Source organism: Leuciscus leuciscus, assembly GCF_965113295.1.
Source record: "Leuciscus leuciscus genome assembly, chromosome: 21".
Lineage (NCBI taxonomy): Eukaryota > Metazoa > Chordata > Actinopteri > Cypriniformes > Leuciscidae > Leuciscus > Leuciscus leuciscus.
The window spans coordinates 5,292,417-5,318,992 of NC_138745.1; the positions used below are offsets into that span (position 1 = coordinate 5,292,417).

Sequence of the window (26,576 nt, forward strand, 5' to 3'; positions counted from 1 at the left end):
AAACCTGCTGAAAACTCTGTGCGACCAAGGGCCAGATATAGAGGGGATGGACGGGGTGCGTGTAGAGTTTGTGGGGACCTTAACCATTCCACCTCTAACCATTGTCGGGCAAAAGGGCTCTGTTTTGAATGCTATGCCCCAAATCACACACGTTTTGAGTGCCCAAATGCTGTTACTGAGGGTGGTGTTGGGGCTGCGTCTGCAGCATGCCCCCCTGGCCAGCAGGGAAACTGAAAGGCCCGCATGCGGTGGGGGGGAATGATGGGCCTTATGAAACTCCCCAAATATATGATGTCGATCTCGAATCATTGTACTCTACTGTATGTGAGGAAATCGACCAAAACGTGACTGTCATAGTGCAAAACACACAAAAACTGTCGATGCATGAGGGTTCCCTTTCAAGGGAACTTCGAGCTGCGTCGAGACGCGGTGGGAACGCCCTGCGTGATTGCGTCGTGAAGCACATGTATAATCAGTCCAATGGAAAGACGAGACGTCATAGGTGGGTGACGTCATCGACCAGGAAACTATAAGGCAGCCCAGCTGACACAGATCGCGTTAGCTTCTGTGCCTTCAGCAAGCGATCTGTGTATTCTGTCCTTGTCATATTTATTGTTGTTTGTCAAGTTGCAATATATATATATATATATATATATATATATTATGGAAAAAGAGAGCAAGCAAGCGTTGTGTTGTTCCCTACCCACGTCATATCACGGGTGGGGACACACACTTCAGCTTTGTGTTGCTTGTTTGGGAGTGGAGCATGCCAACAGTCAGTTCTCGAGGGGGCTGACTGTGAGCATTGCGAGAAGCTGTCCGTGAGGACGCTCCGCTCCCGCCGGCCGTTCTTCGAGGAGGACGGTTCGGTGCGCGCGCCCCGAGGCGCGGGTCCCGCTGCTGCCGAGGCACGGCGTCGACGCGCATCTCGGGGATCGCAAATGGTTCTAACAAACACCTGTTACATTCAGTGCTTTATCTCGGGGAGAAGCACGCTCTGCGGTTTCTCCTCCCCGGGATGAGGCACTCATGCTGCGATTTCCAGTTCCGAGGAATTGGTATCATTAGTGTTTTTGTTTAAATAAATAAATAAATAAAAAATCAAAATAAGGCAGATGTTTATGAGTTTTCAATAAATAAATAAGTCAGCTCATAACTCTGTTGAATAAAGAGGAGCTTCTAAAAGGAGGTTTTATCTAGTGCTGTTGCTAAGTTAAATATTACTGGCCAGCCGAACATATATGAGAGTGAAAATATAAGGAAAACTCTATATCTCAGCCTCCTCGTCGGGGAGTGCCGTTTTTTCCCTATCTCCACACTGAGGTATCGAGATCGTGGAATAAACCGGTTTCTATTTATGTGTTTTATTCCTAAACTTCTACTATAGTAATGTTATGGGTATTAAGAATCATGGTATGACAGTGCCTCAGGTTAAAGAGACGCTTGCGAGCTATCTCTCTCCCGTGTTGGTGTCATCATAACCCCAACGTTACCCACCAGCCATCATAAATAATAGATAAATATTATTAGGCAGCACTGGTAGGTAAAGTATATAAGGACATGGATGAGTGTGAGGATGTAACAGCACTGACGCTATTCGAGAATTGCGTCGCGCAACAGATAAACTATACCAGGGAGGGACGGTTTCGAGAAATCATTTCTCCTCGGCGTCCTCTGGGTGGAGACTCTCTGAGGAGGGTCGCAGCGCTGCCAGTTCGGTTGTTTCCTGCTGGTGGCCACGGAGTGATATATTTATATATATATATATATATATATATATATATATATATATATATATATATATATATATATATGTTTTTTCTGATGTAAAGAAAAATTAAGATAAAATATGTCTGTTCTTCTGGACGCTCCGCTTTCAAAAAACGAAGAAATAAACTCTTCAGCGGTGTTCCAGAGGTTTCTTCCTCACCGATCTAATGTTCCTGAGACTGCTGGGCGGGAGCAGTCTCAGCATACTTAAGCTCCTCGCAGCATAGAGTGCGGCAAAACAGAGTTTCGCCATTCGGGCTCATCCACAATCGAGGGTGACCTGGGTGGCGGTCGCAGTCTAGCCAGTTAGAGATTTGCAAGATCTGAGGACTGTTTTATCTCTAAAATAGCTTGGAAGAAGAAGCCCTGACGCTGAGGCTACAGGCTTCTGAGGGTGGTCCCCTCTGGGGTAGGGACGGTTTTGAGAAATCGTTTCTCCTCGGCGCCCTCTGGGGTGCGACTCTCTGAGGAGGGTCGCAATGCTGCCAGTTCGGTTTTCCTGCCGGTTCGCCGTTTCAGGACACCGAGGTGTCAGCGTCCCCAAACGATCCTCTGAGGAGGGACGTAGAGCAGTCAGTTCGGTTTCCCTGCCGGTTCGCCGTTTCAGGGCGCTGAGGTGCCTGCTTTTTCCAACGATCCTCCGGGGAGGGTCGTAGGAACAAAGCTAGTTAGAGGTAGGCAAGATCTGAGGACTGTCGTTATCTCTAATAAAACTTAGACAAGAAGTCCTGACGCTGAGGCTATCAGGCTTCTGAAGGTTCCTCCGGGGTAGGGACGGTTTTGGGAAATCGTTTCTCCTCGGCACCCTCTGGGGTGCGACTCTCTGAGGAGGGTCGCAGCGCTGCCAGTTCAGTTGTTCCCTGCCGGTTCTCCGTTCAGGGCACCGAGGTGTCAGCGTCCCCATACGATCCTCCGAGGAGGGCCGTAGAACGGTCAGTTTGGTTGTTCCCTGCCGGTTCGCCGTTTCAGGGCACCAAAGTGACTGTTCAACCAAATCCAGAGGCCATTCTCGAGAGACTGGTTCCCCTAGTAGAATTTCTGGCAGCGTGGAAACTACTGCCACATATTTCTCAGTGGGTCCTGCACACTATAGAAAAGGGTTTCAGAATTCAGTTCGGTTCTCATCCGCCCAGATTTCTAGGGGTCCTCCCCACAGTGGTGGACCCCGAGCAGGCTCTGGTTATGGAGCAGGAAGTACTGACACTTCTGCAAAAGGAGCTATAGAAGGGGTTCCTCCTCCCAGCAGACAGCCAGGTTTTACAGCCATTACTTCATTGTTCCGAAAGAGGATCAGGGGTTGCGTCCTATTCTAGACCTGCGTCAATTAATCAGCAGGTTTCAGAATCTCAAGTTCAAAGTATGCTTACACTAAATATGATTGTGTCATAGACTCAGTCCGAGGACTGGTTTGTCACAATAGACTTGAAGGACGTGTACTTCCATGTATCTATCCATCCTCATCACAGGAGGTTCCTGGGGTTTGCTTTCGGGGGCGAAGCATATAGTATCAGGTTCTTCCCTTCGGCCTAGGTTTATCACCCCGCACCTTTACAAAATGTGTGGATGCAGCTCTGGCTCCTCTGAGACTCCAGGGCATTCGCGTATTGAATTATCTCGACGATTGGTTGATTTAGCTCAGTCCGAGCAGATGGCAGTTCGGCATCGAGATGTCGTTCTGTCTCACATAAAGAGGTTGGGGTTGCGGCTCAACTCCAAAAAGAGTGTGCTCCTTCCAGCTCAGAGGACCACTTTTCTGGGTGTGTTATGGGATTCGACAATATGCAAGCACGTCTGTCTCCTGCACGTATTTCTGCGATTCTCACAGCCGTAAATGGGGTAAAGCTAGGCCAGTCACTCACTGTGAAACAGTTTCAGAGAGTGTTGGGGCTCATGGCAGCTGCGTCCAACGTAATCACTTTTGGCCTTCTGCACATGAGACCTCTGCAGTGGTGGCTCAGGACCAAGGGGTTTTCTCCGAGGGGAAATCCGTTTCGCATGATCAAGGTCACGCGGCGATGCCTTCGTACCTTGGTCATGTGGAAGAAACCTTGGTTCCTCGCCCAGGGCCCAGTGCTGGGGGCTTCTTGTCGACGCGTAATGCTTTCGACAGATGCTTCCCTCACGGGATGGGGGGCGGTCATGAGTGGCCGCTCGGCGATAGGTCTTTGGGACCATCAATGTTCTTGGCACATAAATCGGCTAGAAATGATGGCGGTATTTCAAGCTCTCAAATACTTCCTGCCAGACCTGAGAGGTCACCATGTGCTTGTCCTTCTGGACAACACTCTGATGGTCTCGAATATCAGAGCAGATATCCTGTTGAGGCAGGGGCTGAGGCCCGGGGAATGGAGACTTCACCCCGAGGTGGTGGTGCTCCTTTGGGAGAACTTCGGTCAAAACTCAAGTCTACCTTTCTCATCGTTTTATACAACGCATTGCTCTATGTGGTTCTCCCTGACGCATCCAGCTCTGCTTGAACTGGATGCAACGTATTAGGTGTGGTTGAGGCTACACCTTGTAACGACAATGACTATGATATGCGGTCACATGCTGTTCAAATTAGTAAATCCTGATCTCCAAACACATCCTTCGTTGTCTCCTTAGACAACGAGTTTGTTCATGGCGCCTCCAAGTCTGCTTGAACGGTCAAAATTGCATCTTTGTGGCTCCCCCAAGGGACATTTGAGTCACATAAGGAAACCCTGTTTTGGAGAATCCCCTCTAAAACCCCCATTTCAGCATGGACTCCCCGTGACTTTTATAGACTCGTGACATTCCAGATACACACACACACACACACACACATACACACACACACACACACCAACATCCTTTTGTGTTTAACTTAACATCCTTTAATGTATGTAACTCAGGCTTGTATCTGAACTTCCTGTATGCATGTGTGATTAATGTTGTTTTGATCATATAGTTATGATCTTCGAGTGTTTGGCTCTGAAATGTATTTTTAAAGAAGGTTCCTCAATAGTGTCTTGTAACCCGACCTCGACCTGGTCATAAACTTTGACTCCAAAGCTGCAGCTCCTCCAGTTCTTCTGCAAGCCAACATTCCAGACATTTCCACACATGTGATCCAACAGCAATGTTTGTGATATGTATTTTTATGTGTGTATAATTAGCCAGATAATGTCTGAGGTATCTATGCAACGTTATTATGTTAATCAAAATCACTAGGCTAAGTGATTATGAGGAAATTATGTAACCCTGTATTTCTTTCATGCAAAAACGTAATTCGAGGTGTCAATGTAATGGGAAAAACACGTCGGAGTCGAATCTTGACTGCAAAGTACAATAATATGCATTTATTCCAGGAAATACCATATTTCTAAATATGAATGTTATTTTCGACCTCTCACATGACAGTCAAAGGGGGGGGGGGGTTTCTTCACAAACAAAGAAACCTCTCCCCGCTTCAGATCAGAAGATCCGATTCGTCCTCCACGCAAAAGAAGGCGTACACGAGACACTGTTAAAAGTCCGAACCTTCAGTTTAGACGCTCTCTCAACTCTCAACTCTCAACTCATCCTCTCTTCGGACCTGAAGGAGGCCCTGGACTTCTCTATCGACGAACACATGTTCGAGTCGTAGCTGCGTCCTTTGCAACCAAGATTTGCAACCTCTCCCGTCCCGGGAGATGAATCTGAACTTTCTCGGTAACGTTAAATTCAAGTGAGCCTTTACATCGTCTTGCGAAACGACCCAAAAGACGAAGCTAGACGCAAACCAGCCGGACACGCGCATGCGCGCCCCCTTTTCAGCACCACACTGAAAGAAAACAGAATCTTGCAAGTAACGTAACTCTCTCGAAACGCTGATTTCAGGTGTCCAATTCTTAGGTCTGTGAATTAAGTTACCCTCTATCTCTTCTCTCTATATCTTTCTTTCTTTCATTTCATTTCATTTCATTTCATTTCATTTCATTTCATTTCATTTCATTTATTCTGACCACGCGATGTTTTCTGTTTTGTTTGGTTAAATGTTTGTTTGTTTGTTTGTTTGCATTTTTACGTACGTTTATATCTTTAGTTTATATAACCTCTAGTGTGTGCCATTTTATTAATAAACCCATTTATATTTTTAATTGTCTCTGTGTTTGAAAACCCACTTTATAAAGTCAATGAAACTAAAAGATCTAAGCTACAAAGCTCGATATTGTAAACTACAGTTAGTAGTTCTTAATTCATAAACTCAGAAAGTTTGATATTCGTGGCCAGAAGATAAAACTTTCTTGGAGTTTGTAAAGGGATACCCCCTTCTTAACTGTGATAATCTTACATTTATTCGCTGGACGAATAACTGATGACCCAAACCAGTTACAGAACAAGGTAATCTCGACAATTGATAAAATAAATGTACATGTGATTTCTGAATTATTATGACCATGAGTTATAATTATTAATATTTCCAAAATTCCCTATATCCTTGAGCTAATTCACATTTACCCAGAGTCGTTTACGTTACAACCTGTACGCATTTCCCGATATCTTTGCTCCCGGGAGTTACTCTCATCCGGAATTATGGATACTGTGGGCTCGGCCTCTGAGGGGGCCCAGCTCATAGATTCAGGTCTCTCGACTGAGGTCGTGGAGACCATACTCCAGTCTAGAGCTCCCTCCACGAGAAGACTGAATATGCATTGAAGTGGAAACTGTTCTCTGCTTGGTGCAGAGAACGCCTTCTGAATCTTGCTATCTGCCCTATGGTACAGTACTTGATTTCTGCAATGAATGTTTCTTTGCTGGGTTATCTCTGAGGAGAGATCCTTATTTCATCTTCTCCGTGGTACATGAGGCTGAGGCCTGCACGCACTTGGATTTGCACCTGGTATGGTGATAGTCTTTCCTCACCCCTTGCCGGGTTGTATTCCTAGGTCCCTACTAAATTTGTGGGTCATTTGTGCTGCAGGCCTTCTGTCCTCCACCTCCAGATCAGGAAAACTTAGTCTGTTATGCCCTGTCCGGGCTTTGGATGCTTATGTCCACAGAGCTGCCCTGTGGCGTATATATATAAGAGAAATTTTTTGTCTGCTTCGGGTTACCTAAGATAGGTTGCCCTGCATCTAAACAGATAATGAGCAAGTGAATAGTTGAGGCTATCTCACTTGCTTATGAAGCGGCCGGACAGCCTTCACCTTTGGCTGTCCCGGCCCATTCTACCAGGAGTATGGCTGCCTCTAAGGCTTTACTATCAGGAGTTTCACTCTATGACATCTGTAATGCGGCAGGCAGGTCATCACCGCTTCCATTTGTTAGATTTTATGACTTGACCTAGGCTCCACTCCAGGGCCTAGGGTGCTTGTTTCCTAGTGTGCACATGGTCTTCATACAGAACAGGCATTTGTCATATGGCGTCGTGGGTATAGGGTTCCCGCCGCGTCTCGACGCAGCTCGAAGTTCCCTTGAAAGGGAACGTCTCAGGTTACGTATGTAACCCTGGTTCCCTGAGAGGGAACGAGACGCTGCGTCGCCTTGCAATACTCCCTGCATGCCTGTGATCGACTTGCTTCAGGCTTTTTCAGAAGCTAACGCGATCTGTGTCAGCTGGGCTGCCTTATAGTTTCCTGGTCGATGACGTCACCCGCCTATGACGTCTCGTCTTTCCATTGGACTGATTATACATGTGCTTCACGACTCAATCACGCAGGGCGTTCCCACCGCGTCTCGACGCAGCGTCTCGTTCCCTCTCAGGGAACCAGGGTTACATACGTAACCTGAGACGATTGTTTTATACTGACGTTTTGCTGAAGAACACAGTGACTGTTAAAGGTATGATCGATTGTGGTTCTATGGCTTGCACTTTGAGTTCTGTGGCTGTGTCTAAATTGAAGGGTGCTGGTATAGCCTTGAATGGTTCGGTGTCGCCATCTGATGTAGTACTGGTCGGCTGTGGTGGGTCAAAAACAAAACCGATCGGTATGTGTGACTTAAAGGGTTAGTTCACCCAAAAATTAAAATTATGTCAGTAATTACTCACCCTCATGTTGTTCCAACCGCGTAAGACCTTCGTTCATCTTCGGAACACAAATTAAGATATTTTTAATGAAATCTGAGAGCTGATACCTTCTCCATAGGCTGCTAGGTGGCCCAAACTTGCTGGCCCAGAAAAGTTATTAAAGATATCGTTAATATAGTCCAAGTGACTACAGTGGCTCAATCTTAAGTATATCAAGCGACGAGAATACTTTTTGTGCGCAAAAACAAACAAAAATAATGACTTTATTCCACTATTCATTTCCTTCTCTCTGGGCCTCGTAGTGTTTTTGCGCAGCGCGTCTGTGTTCCACGTCACCACGTAGGCTCACTATTGGCCAACGCTGGTCATGTGTGTGACGCGCAGCGCAAAAACACTACGTGAACCAACTCGAGGCCCAGAGAGAAGGAAATGAATAGTGGAATAAAGTCGTTATTTTTGTTTGTTTTTGCGCACAAAAAGTATTCTCGTCGCTTGATATACTTAAGATTGAGCCACTGTAGTCACTTGGACTATATTAACGATCTCTTTAATAACTTTTCTGGGCCAGCAAGTTTGGGCCACCTAGCAGCCTATGGAGAAGTTATCAGCTCTCAGATTTCATCAAAAATATCTTAATTTGTGTTCCGAAGATGAACGAAGGTCTTACGCGGTTGGAACAACATGAGGGTGAGTAATTACTGACAGAATTTTCATTTTTGGGTGAACTAACCCTTTAAACATGACTGTTTATGGGTGTACTGTTCAGGTTCCTACCTTAGTTGTAGACGGCCAGGTTGATGACCTCATTGTGGGCAGTAACGTGATAAAACACCTAATCAAAGAGTTGAAAAAGCATGGAGGATTAATGGAGAAAATGAGGTCCAATGTCGATACGAATTCTGAGGATAGCAATCTTATTCAGTTGCTGGCTAACGTTGAGAGGTGGAATGGAACAGTTGTCCCTGAGAAGGTTGGAACGGTTAAACTGAAGAATTCAGTCACACTTGAACCTTTACAGGAGCATTTAGTCTGGGCAAAACTCTCTAATCTAAACAATTTGTCAGCTGGCAGTGCCATCATTGCAGAGCCGTGCAGTGCTCGCTCAAGGCCCAGAAATATCCTTATCGGTCGCACAGTGGCGAGGTTGTGGGGCGATGGATGGGTGCTTGTTAAAGTAATTAACCCTTCACCGGTGTCCGTTACTCTCAGACGTAATGCAAAATTGGCTGACATTTATCCGTGTTTGGCATTGGAGGATTTTGATCCTGATGCGAGTGTCACAAACATAGGGTTGCCGTACACAATCAAACAACATACAAACAATGTAGAGTTTCCTGACAATTCAAGTGCTGACAGTTTGTCGGATATCAGTGCACCCAAGGAAGGCTGTGAGTTCAGTGATAGGTTAATGAACCTGGGACTTGCAGATGTTGATTTGAGTTCTTGTCAGTTGTCTTCAGAATGGAAGGAAAAACTTGTTGATCTACTTGCAAAGTACGAATGTATCTTCTCTAGACACAGACTTGATTGTGGCAAGGCTGAGGGTTATGTACATCGGATAAGGCTCAGTGATGAACATCCATTTAGACTGCCGTACAGACGACTTCCGCCTAATCAGTATGATAAGCTCAGGCAAGCTTTGGATGAAATGGAGGAGAGGGAAATTATCAGAAGATCCAGTAGTGAGTATGCTTCCCCTCTGGTGATTGTTTGGAAGAGAAATGGAGATTTGAGACTCTGTACTGATTTTAGGTGGCTCAATGCTCGAACAATAAAGGATGCCCATCCACTGCCTCATCAAGCCGACGCTTTAGCTGCGCTGGGTGGAAATGTTTTCTTTTCTACTATGGATCTGACATCTGGTTACTACAACGTTGCAGTACATAAGGAAGACCGCAAATACACTGCTTTCACATCTCCTTTTGGGCTATATGAGTATAATCGCCTTCCTCAGGGCCTTTGTAACAGTCCGGCGACTTTTATGAGAATGATGCTCGGAATTTTTGGAGATCAGAATTTCCTGAGTCTTCTCTGTTACTTGGATGATGTGGTTGTTTTTGCCCCAAATGAAGAGTTGGGATTGAAGAGATTGGAGTTGGTTTTTGAGCGCCTGAAATCTCATAATTTGAAATTAGCTCCAAAGAAATGTCATTTTTTGCAACGGTCAGTTAAGTTCCTTGGTCATGTGGTCAGCGAGGCAGGGGTGGCTTCAGACCCTGATAAAATCAAGGTGATTATTGAAATGACTGAGTCAGACCTTATGGATGGAAAAACTGGTGTCCCATCTCAACAGAAGATACGTTCTTTTCTTGGGATTGTTGTATATTACCAGCAGTTTATAGAACAGTGTTCAGTAATTGCAAGGCCACTTTTTCAGTTGATTGCGGGTCCTAAGGCTCAGAGAAGAAAAAAGGGTAGGCAGACCACGTTGAAAAGAACACTCACTGCAGAGGATTGGACTGACGATTGTAGGCAGGCATTTAGTCGTCTTAAACAGGCCCTGATTGACAGTGTTTTATTGGCTCATCCGGATTTCAACAGGCCATTTTTTGTTTCGGTGGATGCTTCCAGTAGTGGCCTGGGTGCTGTACTTTCACAAGTGCCAGAGGAGGGGGGTACAGCAAAGCCAGTTTATTTCGCCAGTAAGTCACTTTCGTTCTCCCAGTCGAAATATCCAGCACATCGGCTAGAATTTTTTGCATTGAAGTGGGCGGTATGTGACAAATTCAGTCACTGGTTAAGAGGTCGGCCCTTCACAGTATGGACTGATAACAACCCACTGACATATATTTTGACAAAGCCGAAACTGGATGCTTGCGAGCATAGGTGGGTTGCCAAGTTGGCTCCATATCAGTTCGATATTAGGTACATACCTGGTTCAAGGAATGTTGTGGCGGATGCTCTTAGCAGAGAGCCATTTGTGAAGCAGAGCGCCTTGCATCGTCTTACTAGGGTACCCTTATAACTCACTGTTGAAGGAAGCATCAGCAGTCCAAGGAGAGCAGGTTCAATAAGTTTTCAGATGGTCCGCACACCCTTTTGAACCTGGCACGGAGTCTGGCATTGAGCCAAGTCATGGCATGTTGGCAGTTAATTCTCAAACAGCTGTAAATGGGTCATCTAGTTCTTGGTCCGCAATGGAAGTGTCTGCAGTCATGGAGGCAAAGAGGTCTCATTTGGTTACACCACATTGTGACCTTTTGTTACCACAGTTGATTCATCATGTTGTTCCCACAGATCAACCAAAACTGAAGGGCCTGTCTTACGAAGAGTTGGCTGAGAAGCAGCAGACTGACAACATATTGGCTAGAGTGATTTTCTATGTTGAGATGGGTAAGAAACCGTCTAATCGTGAGTGTAAACGGGAGCTAGTGGAAGTGGTGAGGCTGCTTAGATCCTGGAGTAAGTTTGAGATGAGAGCAGGGATTCTTTACAGAGTTTCAAGGGATGTAGTGTCAAAGAAAAATACTTTCCAATATGTCGTTCCGAAACTGTTGGTGGGGACAGTTTTGAGGGGGGTTCATGATGATGCTGGTCATCAGGGCCAACAAAGGACATTGTATCTGGTGAGACAAAGGTTTTTTTGGTATAAACTTGAGCAGGGTGTGAGAGATTATGTTAAATGCTGTAAGAGATGCGTCTTTGGCAAGTCCCCTGAGCCAGAGGCTAGAGCTCCTCTTGAAAACATTGTCACATCTGATCCCTTGGAGCTTGTGTGTGTTGATTTTTGGTCAGCTGAGGACAGTAGGAATAAGTCAGTAGATGTTCTTGTTGTCACTGATCATTTTACGAAGTTGGCACATGCTTTTCACTGCCCAAATCAGTCAGCCAAAGCTGTTGCCAAACAGTTATGGGACAATTTTTTTTGTATATATGGTTTCCCCAAACGAATTCACTCCGATCAAGGAGCAAATTTTGAAAGCGCTTTAATTTCTGAGCTGTTGTCTGTTGCAGGTGTGGAAAAGTCACACACCACCCCGTATCACCCAATGGGCAATGGAGGGGTAGAAAGATTTAATAGGACTCTCGGTAACATGATTCGAGCTCTCCCCCCTACAGCGAAGCAAAGGTGGTCTAGAAAGTTGAAGTCACTGACATTTGCGTACAATTGTACAATTCATGAAACGACTGGATATGCGCCTTTTCAACTGATGTTTGGCAGGACTCCAAGACTACCTGTTGATGTGGTTTTTGGGTCAGTTTTGCGTGACAATGACATAGTTGACTATGATGAGTATATTAGGGATTTGTTAAAAGATCTCAAACAAGCGGTGACAGTTGCGGGAATGACTGCAGGAAAACAGCTGAAACGACATGCTGCTCTGTATAACAGAAAGGTTAAGGGTGCTCCCGTAGATGTCGGGGATAGGGTCCTGTTGGCGAACAAGGGAGAGCGTGGGAAACGAAAAAACAACCAGTTGTAAGGCTTATTGAAACAATGCAAGTACAAAGAATAGATAACCAGGTTAATGCGCCTATGTGGATCTAATCTATTTTCTTCTGTTTGGTTTCTTTTTCTTTTGTGTTTGAGTCGCGACTATATTTAGTCGGTATACCGAGATGTCATTGAAAGGAATGCATATATGTTGAGTGAGTGTACTAAACATGTAACAGGCATGTTGACCTATGAGTTTGGAGGGGCGTAGCTAACCTTTCCTTCCTCTAATTCTTCGTAAGAATAGTCTATGAACTGGAATACTCATCTACATTTTCTTTTCTGCGAGATGTATTTGCATTGCATTCCATGTTTTTTTTTTTTTGTTATTTTACAAGTGTATAAGTATATACAGATCTGTTATGATTACTGATGTTCTTTGTACCCGAGTGTTACCTGATTAGTCGTGGGTGATGTATTATGCCATGATATTTTATTTTTGTTTATTTGCAAGTGGAATTCAGAAGGGGAGAATGTAACGGAGTTGTATATAAATGTGTGTGTGTCTCCACTTGCGGGTAATGTTCTGTTAAATTATCACACTTGGGGATGATTGGATAGAATATATGAGTGACATGGTTTCCTATTGGCTGGCTGGTTCTCTTTGCTGCGTGCGTCCTGTGTCGTAACTACCAGTTCACATGTGTAAAGCCAGCGGTAAGTCGTGTGATTGAGAGCTCTGAATTCTGTCTGTAAATTATCTGTCAATTATATGTGTGATATATCATGAGCAATAGCCTACTTATTTTGAGACCAAGAAAAGTGTTATATATTAGTGAAGAGTGAAAAATGTGTCTTATTATAGCGCCAGAGTGGTGTGACGACGCAGGCTGAATTATTTTGACTCACTCACCCTGGTTACACGATGTTTTTCAGGTAAATTGTTATATTTTTGATATGAGAGAATGAATTCATTTGAAACATGGTTTATTTTGTGAATTTGTTAAACTGTGTCGTAACTACCAGTTCACATGTGTAAAGCCAGCGCGCCAGAGTGGTGTGACGCAGGCTGAATTATTTTGACTCACTCACCCTGGTTACACAATGTTTTTCAGGAGAATAAAATTGATTGGACCTGATTATTGAAGCACGAGTTTTATTAACAACACAACACAACGCAGAGGGACAATAAAGACCAGTTACACTTAGAAACCCAAAATGCTGTGAATTCAACAAATTTTGACAAATTTCATAGAATGAATTAAATGCATTCAAACTACAGTTGAACATTTCATACACAAAAGAAAAAAATATATTTTGGGAACTAAATCCACTTGCAGTTTTTTTCAATTGTTTAAGCACAATTTTGAAAACAGGGCCCAATTTGTCAAAACACTACACACAATTAGCACAACCCTACACTAAAGTAGCACAACACTTCAGATCATTTGCAAAATGGAACACTTTTGTCAAAACTATACACGACTTCATAAAAACAATATTTTGTTACCATACGAAACACACATTTCATATGACTTCAATCTTTTTGAACCAGTTACACACTGCTATTGCTAACCTAAAAAACTTTTAGCAAGTCTAATTCTCAGTGATTAAAGTAAATGAAGTACACAGAGAAAGTGCAACTATACAATAGTTCACCAAACACTACACAAGACCAATGCTGCAGACTGAGGAAAATATCATTTATTTCTCTCCATATACCCAAATCAGTCAACATGGAGAATCACAACAAAACATGTCCCAGTTTTCATGCTACTACAGTAGTGTGCATAACACTGTTGGCTCAGAAAACAACAGACAAACGTAAAAACCAGTACAGGTTACAATTACAGTAAATAACAACAACAACCATAAAAAATTATCTGAAAAAAACTGACAATATTGTACAGAAAATACTACAGTAAACATACTATACATTATTTCTTCGCCTAGCTGGATCTGGCCAGAGAATTTAATTAACATCACAAGCAATATCCTCATTAGCAAGACAACACGGGAAGAACCGTCTAGAATGTCGAATCCATCCTTGCACAGCTGTGGTGTCGACTTGGCCTCCATGGCCTGAATGAGGGGTACCTGAGCCTGGGGCTGGAGATCGTAAACCTTCCACCGCCATGCAGAGAAAAACTCTTCGACAGGGTTTAGAAACGCGAGAATGTGAGGTGTGTTGTAAGGGCCCATTTTGGCATGGCAGCGCAAAGGGTGATGTTACCCCCACGTTGCCCTGGGACATTGATTATAGCCCTGTGGCCAATGATATTTCTGCCTCCCCTTCTTGCTTTTGTGAGGTTGAACCCTGCCTCATCAATTATATATGAATTCATGCAGGATTTCCTCAGCATCCATCTGCAAAACTCTCTGAAATACAGTGAAAGACAAGATTGTGTAGTTCAGGATAGGTCTAGTATACAGTCAATGTAAAAAAGTCATGTGTGCAGTATGCAACATCACAGTGCTAAAGTGATCAATACAAACCTCCACATACTCATGCCGCAGCCGTTTGACCCTTTCTGAATTCCGCTCAAAAGGCACTCGATAAAGTTGTTTCATTTGAACCTGATGTCTTTTCAGGATGCGTGCCAGTGTTGACTGAGACCTGATGGACATTATTGAAAATGGCATGGTCACCGATAATGTTTGCTCGTAGTTCTCTGAGCCTGATAGCATTATTGGCCAAAACCATGTTTATTATCTCTCTCTCTTGTTCTTGCGTGAATATGGGCCCCCTTCCTCCTTGTCGTTCCCGACCCTCAATCCTATGTAGAGAATAATACATGTAACTTACTGTACAATGTCACAGGACGGGGTATCACAAGTGCTGATATGGTGCATACAATAAGCGGCTGATCACTGTAACTGTAGACAGATCTCCTTTTACCTGTTTTCCTGTCGAAAAGTCCTTATGACAGATGCCACTGTATATCTGCTAAGATTTGGCTCAACTCTCAGTCCAGCCTCCCTCATCGTCAATCCGTGGTTCACAACATGGTCCACTAGTGTTGCACGAATTTAATTTGATAAGTTTGGTCCTCTTCTTCTTTGTGCATGTTCTCCTCCTGCTTCAGGTCTTCCTCGACCTCGGGCTCGGCCTCTGCCTCTTCCTCTACCTCCTTCTCCTCTTCTGTCTACTCCTCCTCTCACCCTCACTCTTCTTCTGACTCCTTCCATTTTGGTTGAAGGCAGGTGAACCTACCTGCTGCATTTTCATAGTGCTTAAACCTGATTGGTGTGTCTTGTAGCAAACTGCTACAAGTTAAGTAAAAAGGAACAGATATTTAATTAATAATCATAATAAATAATGCAATTAAATAAATCTACACAATTTCACTATAGTCTTTGTACAAACAGAAAGTAAAAAAAAATGGTAACCGAAAGAGGAAAAGAGGTGTGGTTTTGGGTGACAGAGAACGAAAAGAGGAAGAGGAAGTAGAAAGGAGGAAGTAGAAAAGAGGAAGTAGAGAGGTGGAAGGAGAGTCTGGTCGGGAAGTTGAATCCGCGTCTGGAAAAGTCTGAGGGAAAACGAGGCCGTTGTTGCAGCGTGTCGAGAAGTGCTCTGTGTTGGATTATTATTCATGTTGTCAAAGTCTGAACATCTGCATTGTGGAATACTGGCATATGGACGCGCATGCGATGATTGAGCGACTGATCGAGCTGGAACCTGGACGCCGCGGGTGTAAAACCGACGCCTAAAGGATAAACCTGAGAAACTGCAGAATCGCAAGTTTTACCCTGTGAGTGTTAGTCCCTTCCTTGACACTTTCCCGACGTTTGATCCTCGAAAGGTAAAAGGAGAATTAAGTCTTCCCCGCGCTTTCAAAAGTTCCTAATTCTAAATAGCCTACTCTTCTCTCTTCCTGCAAAACATCAACGACCCACTCTTTCATCAGAAACGATTATTGTCCCCTCTGTCTGTTACTAAAAATATTATTTGATTTACTTTCGTTTTTATTATAAATTTACTTATATTTTGAACTGTTTTGGGATTGTCTTTTTGTTGTAGTTTTATTTGGTCTAATTGTTAATTTTCTCAGTGGGTGTGCAACCGCGCCGGTATTTCAGTTGCAACGAACTGATTTATTTATTTATTTGCTAATTTCTGAGAGCTTACTGCTGAATACTGAGTTTTTTTTTTGTTGGTGAACATTTATATGAATGGACTTAATGAAATCAGCAAGACTCTTTTGTGGTTTTCTATGTTTTCCATAACAGAGAATAAAATTGTTTGTCAGTTTATTTAAACTGTCTGGCGCCCAACATGAACATTTAAAAATTGAGTATCTCACCGTTACAGTCTACAATTTAGCAATCATGTGTTTGTGCACCTGATGGCTGTGTTTAACAGATTGGCTCATAGGTGTGGTAATTTGACAGTCAGTGCTTTGGAATTGCAAGGAAGTGACATCATGATATACTTCTGTGTCTGATGTAGCTATACAAGTGTGTTTAGTGTTTTGCAAATCACTGTGTGTAATGTTTTGCAAATAGTGTGAAGCTGACAATGTGCTTACAGTTGTGCAAATCTAGCCTTGTGTTTTGTTCCTTGAGTGTAAGGTTTTGCTAATTGTGGGAGAAGTTACATTTTAGTGTGTAAAAATCGTAAAAAACAAGTTTTGTGCGAAATTAGCATTTTTTACATTCTGAGTGCATTTTTCACAGAAGGTGTTTTCTGTTCCCTTTCAAAAGCTACACTCAATGCTGCGCTTTGCACTATGGGAAAAGCTTTGCGTGACCAGCTGTGAAGTATGTGTATAACACGTCAATAATTGTCAAAAACTGACATTGAACTTGACAGCCTCAGACGGTGATGTCATTGTAATGGGTGCTAGTCGGAAGTGTAAGACTTGAGAAATTAGATAAATGCCAGGAAGTCTACTTGAGGAACGACCACTTCCTGAGAAGACAAAGGACCTTTCTGGAAATTAACATCTGAACTCTCTCTTGGGAAACTAGCACCATCAATCGACACGCAAGTCTCACCTAAGCAATCCTAATCCACATCTTTTTCCCATGACCCCCCATTCCCCTGTTCCCTCTTTCGATCATGCTGAGATCACCTGAAATTTACCCAAAAATCTATATGGTTTAATGTGAATAATTATCATACAGTATTACACGTTTAGTATCATTTGAAATGTCTCAGTGCGACTGGTACAAAGGTCTCATTCCCAAATAAGTAAAACAAAAGGTAATAAGGTTTTTAAGAGTTTAGAGATAACTGGCACACAGAGGAGGGTGGGTTTTCCAGGCAAATGACTTCCTGCTCCCTAAAAGGTGTAAACTCTGAATGTAAATTCCCATTGTTAGCAGATGTTTCCATGTGAAAGAAGTTTCTGTCTATATAATGAAATGCAACAAGAGGATCAGCGCGATTCAATAACCCAGATCAGCCTGTGATGTGTAGTGTAAGCAAAACACTTTGCATCATGTATTTTATAATGTCAAGGTATTGAATCTTCTCTCTTTATTTCAGAGCATTTGATGTTTTGTATCTATTATCTTTGAACTGATTATGAAATTGACCTGATACATTTACCTGACATAATAAATTGTAAACTTTTGATTTTATTCTAATCAACTGTTGCGTAAATGCCTCTGGGTTAATGCGAATTAGCTCAAGAATATAGGGAATTTTAGGAATATGAATATTTATAACTCATGGTCATAATTCATAAATCGCATATGCATTTACTTTATCAATTATAGGAAATGCCTCGTTCTGTACTGTCTGATCATTACAGTTAAGAAGAAGTATTCCTGTTTACAAAACTCCAAGAAGAGAGAGTTTATCTTCTGGCCACGAAGACAAAGCCTCTTTGGGTTTATAAATTAAAACTACTCAAAGTAGTTTTATAATATATAGAGCCTGTAGCTTTATAGATCTTTTGTTTCATTGACTTTATAAAAAGTGGGTTTTCAAACACAGAGCCAGTTAAAAGTATAAATGGGTTTATTAATAAAATGGCACACACTAGAGATTATATAAACTACAAACATAAACGTACGTAAAAATGCAAACAAACGAATAAACATTTAACCGAACAAAAACATAAAACATAGCATGACGTGATCGGAATGAATGACATGAAAGAAAGAAAGATATAGAGGGAAGATAGAGGGTAACTTAAATCACAGACCTAAGACCTAGACACCTGGAACAGCTTTTATAGGAAACAATATACTTGCGAGTTGTGGTACTCTTTCAGTGTGATGCTGAAAAGGGGACGCGCGCGTGCGCGTGTCCGGCTGGTTTGCGTCTAGCTTTGTCTTCTGGGTCGTTTCGCAAAACGATGTAAAGGCTCACTTGAATTTAACGTTACCGAGAAAGTTCAGATTCGTCTCCCGGGATGGGAGAGGCTGGAAATCTTAGTTGCAAAGACCGGCTGTTACGACTCGAACATGGGTTCGTTCGATGGAGAAGGCCAGGGCCTCCTTCAGATGTTCCTTGGAGAAGCGCTGCGCCGGGGAGGAGGGTCCAGAGAAGTTGGATGAGTTGAGAGTGGGAAGAGAGAAGAGCGAAGAGAAGAGAGAATCTTCCTTTTAACAGACATCTGTTTACGCCCTGTTTTGGGGACAGAGCGAATCAAAACTTCTGATTTGTAGCGGGAAGAAGTCTTCTTTGTGTGAAGAAAAACACGCCCCCTTTTACCATATGTCTTATGAGGGAAAGGATTCATACTTAGAAATATGATATTTCCTGGAACAAATGCATATTATTGTACTTTGCAGTCAAGATTCGTCTCCGTGAGATGGAGAGGATTACAGAGATATCAATTATGACAGGTAAAGATTGGGGAAACATAACGTTACACTTATATGCATAATTACACACAAATAAAGTTTGATTAAACACACAATAAAGTTGTCAGTGTTTCCGTTATGGCAAGTGACGACACTTTGAGAAACATAGGAATACATATCAACATTCAGTGGCTTGTTATGTGGAAGAATATCTGTTTCCAAAGTTCCAGAGTGTGTGTGTGTGTGTGTGTGTGTGTGTGTGTGTGTGTGTGTGTGTGTGTGTGTGTGTGTGTGTGTGTGTGTGTGTGTGTGTGTGTGTGTGTGTGTGTTCTGGAATGCCTTTGAGGCTTGGGTCGTAAAGTTTTATGGTCTGAGTTAGGGTTACAACACTATGGAGTGAATATTCTTTCAATGAATCTTCAGAATTAAAGATTTTACTCTAGCAAAACACACCTCTATTATAAGGCAAAGCTAATCACACACATACATATCGGAAGGTATACATTCAAGAGCCATATTTCTACATGACGTTGCACTTTAGTGGCTTTCGTGTGTGTGTGTGTGTGGAATGTCACGAGTCCATGCTGAAATGGGGGTTTTAGAGGGGATTCTAAGAAAACAGGGTTTCCTTATGTGACTCAAATGTCCCTCGGGGGAGCCACAAAGATGCAATTTTGACCGTTCAAGCAGACTTGGAGATCAGGATTTACTAATTTGAACAGCATGTGACCGCATGTCATAGTCATTGTCGTTACACAACTCTGACATTATTTTCAGTAAAGAGTTCAAAAGAATAGTCAAACATTCGCTCACATTTAATGATGCACAGATATCATTAAAACCTTTTCATTTATGGAGTCAGATGAAATAACGAGAAAATACATATGAGAAAATGTATTTCATTTAATCAAATTACTTTGCCACGAGGAAAGACAGTAACACGCAAAGACCTTCACCCGCTGACCGGATCCCTCCATTGGGCCGATCTAGTCGGGCTTACAGAAGCAATAATAAGATGTGCCACAGGTGCATCCTCAGGTTTCTTTGTCTTCAGAGCCATACTGTGTGTGTGTGTGTGTGTGTGTGTGTGTGTGTGACAAGCTCTTTCTTTCTCCTCTCACTCTAATTTAAGGAAAGAGAATAAGAAGAATGAGCGACAAAGGTAAGAGGTGTGTGTCTCCGTGTTCAAGGCCCATGCCTGAATATGACACACAGACCCAATTTTGCTTTGTGTGTTTGGGTGAAGAGCATTCTGCCCTTGTGTTTGAGCATGGTGAGTGTGAGCATTATGAAACGTTCAGTTAAAGTACTTCACGTTCACTTTGCTTATTTCAAAGGGGTAGCACCCACAATGCGATTGTGGGGCAGGTGCGATCCGGCCAAGGGGCGAGAGACGGGAATTCAAATTTAAAATTGGTACCCCTTTATAGAGACCTTGGCAGCGTGAAAGCTACTGTTGGGTATCTCTCCTTGGGTCCTAAAAACTGTAGAAAAAGTAATACACTGCCTTCCTTGTTTCAATGGTGTGGTCTCCACTGCTGTCATAAGAAAATCTCTTCTGGGCAAAGGGGCCATAAAATGCTTTTTAGAAGTATTGTTTGTTGTTAGTGTATGTTACTTAATTTATTTAGCTAATGTTAGCCTAACATATAGAAACTTATTGTAAAGCGCTTAATAGATTGTTTCAAAGCAAGTCAATTTCAGATGTAAAGCAGCTCTATAAAAAATATAGTGTCATTATTCAGCTCAATTCAGTTCAGTATCTGAAATGTTGAAAAGTAAAAAAAAATAAGCAAATCTTATCACTCTCGAAAGCAAGCTAAACATGGTTGGCTATGATAAAGATAATATCTGAAAAGAAGATTTCATGAGAAGCATAGTTTTAGCATTGTGCACAGCACAACCACAATTTGAATGGAGTTCTCTCACAATTTGAGTCATGAAAAGGACAGTCATAACAGTCTGTGGTCTGGTCACGTGTCACAGAAGCTAAACTGTGCAGTCAGTATTACTGACCTTACAAAACAAAACAGTGCACATGCCAATTCATTGAGATTACAGCCTCCATTAAAGGTTGTACAGACAATTCTTAAGAAACAAGAGGAAATCTGATTTTGTGGAAGTTTTTATGGATATAAAGGAGTGAAATATACATTTGTGAGAATATTTTTAAAGCACTGATTCCACAAACCTTGCAAACTTTTTTGCAAATCAAGCATCTACCACATAAAATGTCTGAATGGAATAAATGGAAGTGCATCTATACCTTGTACTTCTACAAATGATAATCTGAATTAATTGTTTTGTTTTGTAAGGTCACCAGTAATACTGACTGAACCGTTTAGCTTCTGTGACACGTGACCAGACCACCGACTGTTATGACTGTACTTTTCATGACTGACCTGCACCTTTTTTGCATTTCAAATTGTGGTTGTGCTGTGCACAATGCCGTTGTGTTTTTTTAATCTTAAAAGGGAGAGAAGACGAGGGAAACAAGGGGGTTTCCTAAAGGATTAAATAAATGAACAAGATTGCACAATTCACACTCCGACTACGCCACCCTGGGAATTTCACCCAAAGAATTAACATTAGCCCCTACAGAAGGCATACACAGGTTCGTATCACCAATATGAGTCAGAGATATGGAGGTATTTTTGGTGCAAAACTACTGAACGCCTGTGACAGTGGAATTTGAAGTTGTAGAGAATAGCCACACATGTGTATCAGTAAATTTGAAGTCACAGAGAGAAATGTTTTAAGAGTTGCAAACTTGTAGACTTTTTTTTATCTTCCACAAACACAACACAACAGTTACACCTTCTCAAATTCTTCATTGCAGGTGCACAAATCCTATTCTACAAATCACAAATAAAGAAACTCATACGCTCACATTTTTGCTACAGTTGCTGCAGTGAATATGGTGCAAAACGCATTTACACACCCGCATCAAGAAATGTGAAGTCACGGAGAAATTTTGCTCATCTGCAAATCAGTATGTGAATTCATCCAATGAGAGTTGCACACTTGTAGAATATTTTCTCACAAATGTCTTGTATATTTTTCTAGCACAAACACAAGTACATAACTACAGCTGCTTGAATCTGCTGCGACGAATCTCAAACACTGTTTTTCGCTTTCAAGTGACAAGTTTCGCGCGCTCTCCCTTTTGCACCAAGTGCACCGTGAAATGTGGGGCAAAAGTGAGTTGTGCATCTGTAGAGGCAGTGGGCGGAGCCTACATGAATATTCATGAGTTTCCCGGGCATGCGCGTGGAACTGCTCATTCTAGTTCACGCTCCTCGTTTCTCAGCAGGTTTAATGGATTATTTCAAAAAAGGTAAATATAGTTTCAGCGCGAACTTAAACTACAATTGTGTATCGTTTTGTTAAATTCATAATGTTTTTATTAATTCGTCACTGACTGAATTGCTGGCATTCACTTCGTGTAGGCCTATATATAGTAGCTACAGCAAAGTTCAACTGGTCGTATAAATTGCACCTTGCGAAGCTTTAAAACTGTGGCTTTTACTAATTGTCATCATTTGTTGATTGCAATAAATTAAATAAATCCTCATAAATGTATCTGTGGGCTATATATATATATAATATATCCTGGTGTGATTGTTCTTAAATTCTTGTTCGTTTAAATAAGCCAAATCATTTAAGACCAAACTCAAGCATGAATGTGTTGCTTTAATATAAACAAAATTGTATGGACAAAAGTGGATAAATTAGCCTACATTTGATACAACTAGGTTAATGTAAATGAGAAACAAAAAACACTTAACATTATTTTACGGAATAAGAGCATGCGCGTGGAACTGCTCATTCTAGTTCACGCTCCTCGTTTCTCAGCAGGTTTAATGGATTATTTCAAAAAAGGTAAATATAGTTTCAGCGCGAACTTAAACTACAATTGTGTATCATTTCATAAAGTTCATAATGTTTTTATTAGTTTGCACGTTTTGTGCATTCGTTAATGACTAAATGATTGCTGGCATTCACTTCGTGTAGGCCTATATAAAGCACAGCAAACTTCAACTCGTTCATTTCGTTGTGCTTTTCCTCTGTACATTGCAATGCTTTAAACTTGTCTTTTGTTATCATTTGTTGAATGTCACTGCAATAAAAAAATAAAAAATAAATAACGTTCCATTTTTACCGTAAACCCCAAAATTCCAGAACACCTGAATGATTACAGCAACACTTATTTCCAACAGAAGAGCAGAATATTCCTAAATACATGAACCATTACCATTTAATTTATTTATTGCTAAGCTCTCCTGATACCATACCTTACCTTATGAAGCTTTACAACTGTGTCATCTCTGGCAATAATCTCTGGGAAATAACTCCACAACCATATCCATGTCCAAATAAACATTTTGCACCCTATACTGATGTTTCTCTTTGTCATGTTCTTCTTTGATCTTATGTGTTGCTCTGTGTGCCTGGATGATACACAATGATGACCATTGATACAAATGCATGATCTACTTCTGACTTGAACTCTTGAAAATGAAACCTTTAAACTTTGTTGGATCAATGTTAAAACATGACATTCTGGCATTTAAGATTTGCATGACAAAAGTTTGGAATCAATATGATTTAAGAAATGTTATACTTTTATAGCAGGCAAGGTCAATTTCCACACTTCATTAAGCAGCACAACCATTTGTGATAATAATCAGAAATGTTTCTTGAGCAGCAAATCAGTATTAGAATGATTTCTGAAGGGTCATGTGACACTGAAATCTAGAGTAAAATTAGCTCTGCCATCACAATATATTTTTTTAAACATTAAAATAGAAAACAGTTGATAAAAATATTTCACAATATTACTGTTTTTCAGATAAATGTAGTCTTGGTACCTTAGAGGTACCTTACCTTAGAACCTTTCTAATACCATACTTTTGAACCGTGTATATATTATTAAATCAAAACCAGCACAAGCACACCTTGCAATCAAAACATTAAAAATAATATTGTTACATTATTTTGCCAGTATGTTTGTAAATATTTTTTTTTAGAACATCAAATTGGTGGCTTATTATATTCCGTAAAATAATGTTAAGTGTTTTTTGTTTCTCATTTACAGTGACCTATAGTTGTATCAAATGTAATTTATCCACTTTTGTCCATACAATTTTGTTTAATCCAAATTGTACGTATGTATTAAAAGCAACACATTCATGCTTGAGTTTGGTCTTAAATGATTTGGCTTATTTAAACGAACAAGAATTTAAGAACAATCACACCAGGATATATTATATATATTTTAAAAAGTGTTAGCCCAGAGATACATTTATGAGGGTTTATTTAATTTATTGCAATCAACAAATGATAATAATTAGTAAAAGCCACAGTTTTAAAGCTTCGCAAGGTGCAATTTATACGGCGAGTTGAACTTTGCTGTAGCTACTATATATAGGCCTACACGAAGTGAATGCCAGCAATCATTCAGTCAGTGACGAATTAATAAAAACATTATGAATTTAACAAAACGATACACAATTGTAGTTTAAGTTCGCGCTGAAACTATATTTACCTTTTTTGAAATAATCCATTAAACCTGCTGAGAAACGAGGAGCGTGAACTAGAATGAGCAGTTCCACGCGCATGCCCGGGAAACTCATGAATATTCATGTAGGCTCCGCCCACTGCCTCTACAGATGCACAACTCACTTTTGCCCCACATTTCACGGTGCACTTGGTGCAAAAGGGAGAGCGCGCGAAACTTGTCACTTGAAAGCGAAAAACAGTGTTTGAGATTCGTGGCAGCAGATTCAAGCAGCTGTAGTTATGTACTTGTGTTTGTGCTAGAAAAATATACAAGACATTTGTGAGAAAATATTCTACAAGTGTGCAACTCTCATTGGATGAATTCACATACTGATTTGCAGATGAGCAAAATTTCTCCGTGACTTCACATTTCTTGATGCGGGTGTGTAAATGCGTTTTGCACCATATTCACTGCAGCAACTGTAGCAAAAATGTGAGCGTATGAGTTTCTTTATTTGTGATTTGTAGAATAGGATTTGTGCACCTGCAATGAAGAATTTGAGAAGGTGTAACTGTTGTGTTGTGTTTGTGGAAGATAAAAAAAAGTCTACAAGTTTGCAGCTCTTAAAACATTTCTCTCTGTGACTTCAAATTTACTGATACACATGTGTGGCTATTCTCTACAACTTCAAATTCCACTGTCACAGGCGTTCAGTAGTTTTGCACCAAAAATACCTCCATACAGAGACATGGGTCAACATACAAAAATATACTTTATTGACAATTCTTAAGAGAACAATAGTAAAAATGGTTATGGAACACTTGTTCCAATTCAACAGGCTACTAGGGGTTTAAGACAACATCATGGCCAGGAACGAGGCTTACCAAGAGGCAGAAAGTTAAAGGACAAGTTCGGTATTTTACACTTAAAGCCCTGTTTTCAGATAGTTTCTGATGAAATACAATGGTTAAGATTGAAATTTGGACAAATGCTGCTGTCCCGAGAATTTTAGGTTTTTGTGGTAGCACCCCCCACCTATACAATGGTTGCATAGGTGCACTGGAAAAATCGTTCGTTTACAAAGACGTGAAACTCACCGAGTGGTCAGGGGTGTTCACTGATATGCTCACACAAAAATCGCTGCAAAAGATGCTTTCAAACAGGTGTTTTACCATTCGTTGTAAAACTGTGGACCTATTTTTCCAAACGCCTCACACCCGTACATTCTTCCGTTGAGAGCTTGAATAATAGACTCTCCAGCCCAGTTGGTGGTGATAATGCACCTTTGCCAATTGCAAGCAAACCACTGGCATTTCATTGAATACACAGAAGAAGCAGAAGAAGAAGCGGCGGAGTAATACCGTAAAGGTGCTGCGGTCTCACAGCACGTCCTATACAAGTCAATGGAGTTGGACAAAAACTACGATAAAACCTGTTGGAAAGCATCTTTTGCAGCGATTTTTGTGTGAGCATATCAGTGAACACCCCGACCACTCTGTGAGTTTCACGTCTTTGTAAACTAAAGTTTAATGCGTTTTAGGAAGGATTATTCCAGTGCAGCTATGCAGCCATTGTTAAGGTGGGGGTGTGCTAACACAAAAACCTAAAATTCTCGGGACAGCAGCATTTGTCCAAAGTTCAATCTTAACCATTGTATTTCATCAGAAACGATCTGAAAACAGGGCTTTAAGTGTAAAATACCGAACTTGTCCTTTAAGCCACGCCACCCACGAATTAAGATCACTGCACTTCAAGGTACACACACACACACACACACACACACACACACACACACACACACACACACACACACACACACACACACACACACACACACACACACACACACACACACACGTGTTAATACCAATCACAGCACATTGTGAGGTGGTCGGACACACACACACACACACACACACACACACACACACACACACACACACACACACACACACACACACACACACACACACACACACACACACACACACACACGTGTTAATACCAATCACAGCACATTGTGAGGTGGTCGGACACACACACACACACACACACACACACACACACACACACACACACACACACACACACACACACACACACACACACACACACACACACACAGGTGTTAATACCAATCACAGCACATGGTGAGGTGGTCACAAAACACGGTGAGGAAGAAACCACCACCTAAATAA

General features: G+C 41.6%; 1 long non-coding RNA gene across 1 annotated transcript in view; it reads right to left on the reverse strand.

Annotated features, from left to right (window-relative positions):
* The window catches only part of LOC309485404, a 109,434-nt gene extending 83,340 nt beyond the window's left edge, over window positions 1-26,094 (reverse strand). Inside the window, exon 1 of the long non-coding RNA XR_014201177.1 lies at window positions 25,974-26,094. This is a non-coding gene — a long non-coding RNA (uncharacterized lncRNA). The remainder of the gene's footprint in view (window positions 1-25,973) is intronic.
* Between the last annotated feature and the right edge of the window lie 482 nt (window positions 26,095-26,576).